Genomic DNA, 6,674 nt, shown 5'->3' on the forward strand with positions numbered 1-6,674 from the left:
GCCGAGAAAATCTAATCATCCCCCCGCTCCCTCGTAACATGCGTCCCATATTCAACACAGGAGGGAGAAGAGAGCATAAGCACTAATCAGACGCTTCGATTCGATGGACAGCAAGTCGGTTGCGTGCGTGAATGCGGCAAGTGGCAAAACGGGGGCGGCGGTCGCCTCGGTGGTCGACGGCCGAGGTGCCCCGGTATCAGCCGCCACCATTAGAAGCCGCAACGCCGAAACGGCTGAAGAAGTTGCAATAGCGTTCGCTTGCGTCGGAACACAAGCCAATAATCAGCGATAGCAAAACGGTTATTTGGAATTTTGGAAAGGGTAGGGTCTCGCCGGAAGCGGCAAGGATTCTGGCCAGTAGACAACTAAACAGGAAAATTCGCCTAATTTGGACCCCTGCACACACGTCCGTTCCTGGCAACGAAGCGGCCCACGAGTTAGCCTGAGCTCTCTACTTCCGGGTAACTGTGGAGCCGCCCGATTGCCGGAACATGGACGAGCCTGCAAAATTATACGGAGATTCTTCAAAATTACAGGTTAAGCAGGAGACTGGTGCCACCACCGGATAAAAGTCTAAACAATAGGGAGGCAGTCGCATGGCGGCGCCTGCAAGCTGGGAACTTTGTAAACCCGATCTGGGCATATTATGTCCAAATGGAAGATAGGAGAAACGATAAATGCAAGCACTGTGGGGAGAGAGGGACCCTCGACCATATAATCTGGGAATGTACTAGCTCCCCAGGGGCTAAAACAAATATAAATTGTAGAGAAGCCTGAGAAGCCCTGCTGCGGAGCGAGGTCCCTGCTCCACAGCTACAAGCCATCCGCCTGGCGGAAGAAGCCGCGAAGAGCCAGGACCTCTTTGCCTGCTTCTGATCGCGGAGGTCTCTGCTCCCGTCCCTTAGGCCTGCGTGCCGGGGGCGGGAATTGGGGGCCTCCTAATCTGGTGGAAAATAAAGTTATCATCATCATCATCAGCTATGAGGAACAAGGGGAAGCGAGTGCGCTCAAATGCCGCCGGGTGGCGCTTCTTGCCTTCCGCGAGTGACACATGCTGCGCCTTTCCTGTAAACGAATTATAGAACGCCGGTGAACTTAGACGCGCTCGACGTGAAAGCCAAGGAGAGTGTAACTGCTGGTGAACGGCGCAGAAGACAGGATAAATCCCGCCTGCGTCGAGAAACGCTCTTCATAATTCCGATTGTCTACCGTGAGGATGATAGCGGGATTCCGCGAACGACAGATACTGCGATTGGCGCGCAATTTGAAAGTATCAGACTAAAATAGTTAAGTCACTCAATTAGGGTGACGTAAATGATGTGACGTCACCCATCTGCCGTCACCTATGAGGATCAAGCGGGAACGAGTGCGCTCCATTGCCGCTAGGCGGCGCTTGATAGCAACTGCTAGTGGGGTGCCTCGATGTAGCGCGCCGCCGTACAGGGTGGAGACACCGCCGTCGACGGCGCCATGTTGGGGCAAGCGTAGACACGGCGGGCTATGGAGCGTCGGCCCGATTTCTTGTTCAGCACGCTCTTGCGCTAGCAGGTTCAGCTGGTTAACGTATTTACACACATACTCGCAATCCTGAGCACTTTCTTGCTCGAAAAAAAAAAATGTGAAGGCAACTACTGCTTGCTAGCATGCGTAGTTCTAAGAGGAAATGATCAAATTGCAGATGGTAAGCATTTACTCGTTCGCCGTCTCGGATGCTCAAATGCGGTTATTTTGAAGACTGGCTGTTTTATAAAGCAATGCACTTTGCTCTGCCGGACTTGAATGAGTTTATGAGGTGCATAACATTCAGTTGCGTCTATTGCTATAGATCAACAACGATGTCTACGTTTCAGTCAGCCGTATACCGAAAATTATTTGTATCGCAATGGCCCATCGTAAACCGTAGTAAGACACAGCAAAAAAAAAAGATGCGTAAATCAACCTTTGACACGTGTCGCACACTGATGCACACGGAATTTTATTCCAAAGCAATCCCATCAAGACTTCGAAGCTGATTTTGGATGCACGCCTAGGAGACATCTTTTAATAAAGGTTGGCACCAGCTACAGGTTTGCTGCCGTACCCATCATTCGATTTTTCTGGCTGACTTAGCCAATTCAAGTAAATGTGCAAGCGCATCGTCCCAAACCGCTCTAACAGTCTGTTTATCAGCTTTGAGTGTTCCGCGCAATCAACCACTGGAATCTGAATGGTGTGATCGATAAGGTATTAAACGGAGTTTACTAGAGTCTTCAATTGGCAGATATTTTATACTGATAAATTTTTACACGCAATCAAACGATGTCGGGACAACCGTTGACTTGAGGAGCCACCGTCCATACACTGTGTTTGCCCTCGAACTGGCGCTGAAATGAGATAGGCGACGAAACAGTCATTTTGCGTATTTTGTAGTGTGCACGCAAATGAATGAAATAATCAAAAAAACTATGGAAGCAATGCGATATTTACATGTACGATCGCACAATTTTTTTATGGATGCCAAGCAAGCGACAGCACCAATTCGGGTGACAGGCGGTCAAATTTAGCTTCACCTAAATTTGGCTTAACCTCAGACGAGTGCGGGGACAACAGGGTGTGCACATCGCCTCGCGATGCGTAATTTATTACACAGGGAAGGAAAAGCTGCATTCGGGATGAACTTTTGTACTGCGCAAGCACCTTGCTTCCTCACGACCGCTTTCACAAGATGATGCCGCTACACCTTCCAGCTTACGGGATCAGTTTCATTGTGACTTGTCGAGCTACCAATCATGTACTTAAAACGACCTAATTTTCATGAGAACCCAATGTTGTACTAGCGATATGCCGGGCACACTTGCCAAATTCCAGCGGGCCCACTCACGGGAAGATTTTTTTTTTTTTTGCGATCAAAATAATTGTTACAAACTGCGTTTCACTTCCTACTCTGTCGCGAGGTGACACGCCATTCGTCGCTCTCCCTTGCTTTATTTCCCGAGAAGGAGAGAGAGAATGTAATCCGTGTGAATCTGAAGCCTCGGCGGTTGACACTAACTTTCAAGATCGAGTGTAAAGGGGAGCGATCGAAAGGGCGCAATGGTGCACTCCTTTGCCAAATACCTGGCTCGACCTTCTCCGCATGTTCTTGGTGCGGCTATGAACACAGAAAGGGAGGAGATCCTCATCAATAGATATTATTGTGTGACACTACGCGAATGATACTAAAGTAGAGTGTCACTCACTGAAAGTTACACTAAATTTTCCCGAGTGAATAAAACATAGCAGACGCAATTGTCCATATATATAGCTTATAAGCTCTCACGTACGCTGAAAATTCAAAATTTAGACTTAAAAACACACCGCGCTAATCCCGATGCCAGGCAATGCAATGCTTCGACCTGCTTCAACGTTGAAGAAGGCAGACCAAAATCTGTTGCGCAAAACGCTAGATTGGGAAGCCAAAACCCGCACAAAACTCGTGCTTACAACCAGCTGGATGGGTGAAGCGGCATGAGGTAATGTCATTCCAAACAGAAGTGGGTAACTGCATTAGAAAAGTACAAAAATATATTGTAAAATGCTTTCGTATAAACAGATACAGACCGCAAGAAAGACGACACGCGCACATACGCAGGCGCTTGTGTGTGTTTGTCATCTTTCTAGTGGCCTGTGTCTGCGCTAGACCTTTTTTATACAATCGAAATGTACCTATTCGCTCAAAATAAATTTTATGGATGCATAAAGCAGCACCGGTATTATGGCTTACCTCGCAGATCTTCGCGTTGCCATTCGCCGTCCAGTCTTCACGCTTCACTTTCGCCTCCCATACATTTCTCCGTCTCTTATCTCGTGGAAAACAAAATCATCTGGCTTCTTTTTTTTTTCTTTTTTTGCTGAGCCAGCACAGAATGGAACCCAAGAGCCTGGCATGCTAGTTTTCGTGACTGAACACAGTACAATCGCCCAGCGCACAGCACAACCGCGTCAGACACTCCGCAGCAACTGCACGAAGCGACTTACCCCAAGATGGCGAGCGCGGAGAATGCGGCGGCGCGGGGCATGCCAAAGGGTGTCACCACCCTGTACGGCGGCGCTGGTATCGAGGCACCCTAACTGCTAGGAACTCCTGAGGAAATGAGACTGTAACAGATGGGCAGCTAAAGTATTTAAATACCTATACCTAAAAAGCGCTGACTCACAATGGAGGAAAAGAACTAGGAAACTAACCAGTAAATATGATGGTCACAAGGACGAATAAATGAAGAGCGTTAAACACAGGTAAAAAACAGAGAAGGTCAAAATTTGATAAATTCGATGAAAAAAAAACAGAGTGTGGAACTCTACCGAAAGTGGAAAAAACAGATCAGGAAGGAAGCTTTCCTTGATAACTCAAGACGTAGTGCTCTACTTTTTGAAGCTAGATCAGGGTGCCTTAGAACACGCAGCTACAAAAAGAAATTTAACAATGAAGATGACGCATGTGCTGTATGTGGTAACTCCAGAAAAACAATTCACCATATTATACTCGAATTTAATAGTATCCATTAGGAAGTTGATGCAGGCGCAGTCACTCTTCCTGAAGCTCTGGGGTTTAGAGATACCAGTAGCTGGATGAATAAAGCTGCGGTGGAAGCTAGCAAAAAACGATTGGAAGATTGGTGGCTTAAAAGCAAAAACGTGGCATAATATTAGCAATGTCGAAAGAAAAATTCAATAAATAGAATGATGGTATAGTTAACCAATCTAAAATAATAATTAAGATATAGGGGGAAAATGAGCATAATTGCAACTGCTACCACCCCGTTTTAAAGAGGACGCTCCTATATTCCATCCATCCATCCATCCATCCATCCATCCATCCATCCATCCATCCATCCATCCATCCATCCATCCATCCATCCATCCGTCCGTCCGTCCGTCTGTCCGTCCGTCCATCCATCCATCCATCCATCCATCCATCCATCCATCCATCCATCCATCCATCCATCCAGCCAGCCAGCCAGCCAGCCAGCCAGCCAGCCAGCCAGCCATCCATCCATCCACAACCCCGTTTCAAAGGGGACGCTCCTATTATTGCGAAAGCAATACTATAGGTTTCGAGCCTTCAGCGTAGCGCGGCCGGTAGCCACGTCTTACCCACGTGACGCTGTGACGTCACACCCCATGTGACACTAGGGTGAGAGCTGGGCTACCAACTCAAGTTGAGTTGTTGGTAGGAGCTGCCAACTCAGATCTCTCGTTTCAGATAAGACGGTTATGTCAGAATCAGCCTGCTAGGACCCTGGCATTCAAGTTACCCCCATAGGCCACTAAGGCATGTTCATACGGCTTGTTTAAAGCGGGGCTTTATATGTGGGCTGAGGAAGAAGAGAAAAAGAAAAAGAAGAACTCTCGGTGGTGGTGGTGAACTCTTTTCATCATCATCAGCCTGACTATACCCACTGCAGGGCGAAGGCCTCTCCAATATTTCTCCACTTAACCCGGTTTTGTGCTAGCTGCATCCACTTGACCCCCGCGAACTTCTTAACCTCATCCGCCCACCTAACTTTCTGCCGCCCCCTGCTGCGCTTTCCTTCTCTTGGAATCCAGTTTGTTACCCTAAGCGACCATTGGTTATCCTCTCTTCGCACTACATGTCCCGCCCATGCCCATTTCTTCTTCTTAATTTCCACTAGAATGTCAGTAACTTGAGTTATTTCCCTGACCCACTCTGCACGCTTCCTATCTCTTAATGTTACCCCTACCATTTTGGGTTCCATAGCCCTCTGGGTTGTCCTCAACTTAAGTAGAACTTTCTTAGTTAGCCTCCACGTTTCAGACCCATAGGTAAGTACAGGTAAGATGCAACTGTTGTATACTTTCCTCTTGAGCGATACCGGTAAGCTGCTGGTCATAATCTGCGAGTGCTTGCCAAATGCGCTCCATCCCAATCTTATTCTTCTTGTTATTTCCTGTTCATGGTCCGGATCTGGGGTTACTACCTGTCCTAATTAGACATAATCGCCTACTACTTCGAGTATTTCGCTACCTAATGTAAACTGCTGTTCCTTCCCGAGGCTGTTGAACATTACCTTAGTCTTCTGCCTATTGATTTTCACGCCTATCTTTCTACTTTTCCTGTCTAGGTCATCAATCATAATTTGCAGTTCATCCCCCGAGTTGCTTAGCAAAACAATGTCATCAGCAAATCGCAGAATACTGAGGTATTCTCCATCTCTTTTATTGCGCCCAAAAGCAGGGTACCAGTCAAAGGACCGGTTGCTCTGGCTTAGAGGAGGAGGAGGAAAAATTTTATTTAGTAGCCCTATATTAATTGGCGGTTTTTGGGACGTCTTCAGAAATGTCTGCTTGTTGAATCCACAAGAGTCTTCTCCGTCGACCTCGTCCACTTCTGCACAATGGTCGGTTGCCCTCAGTCCAGGGCTCCGCTGGCTACTAGGTCGGCGCGGATCCCTTGGGATGTCGCGGCCTCCACCGCGCGCTCGATAAGTCAGCGTTGGTCTATTGGCTCGGAAGTACGCAGGAAAGACTCCGACGTCTCAGGGGTGTTTGAGTTGTCTGTGTTGTAGTGTGTGCAAGTACACGCCATATGTATGAGAGTAGCCGGAGTTGAGCAGTGTTTACACAGGGGGGCTATCTGTTCCGGAAAGATCCTGCCGTATAAGAGGGAGTGTGGGAAGCTACCAGTTTGTAGTTTG

This window comes from Amblyomma maculatum, chromosome 8 (assembly GCF_055883805.1).
Source record: "Amblyomma maculatum isolate TAMU_Amacu chromosome 8, ASM5588380v1, whole genome shotgun sequence".
NCBI classification, from domain to species: Eukaryota; Metazoa; Arthropoda; class Arachnida; order Ixodida; family Ixodidae; genus Amblyomma; species Amblyomma maculatum.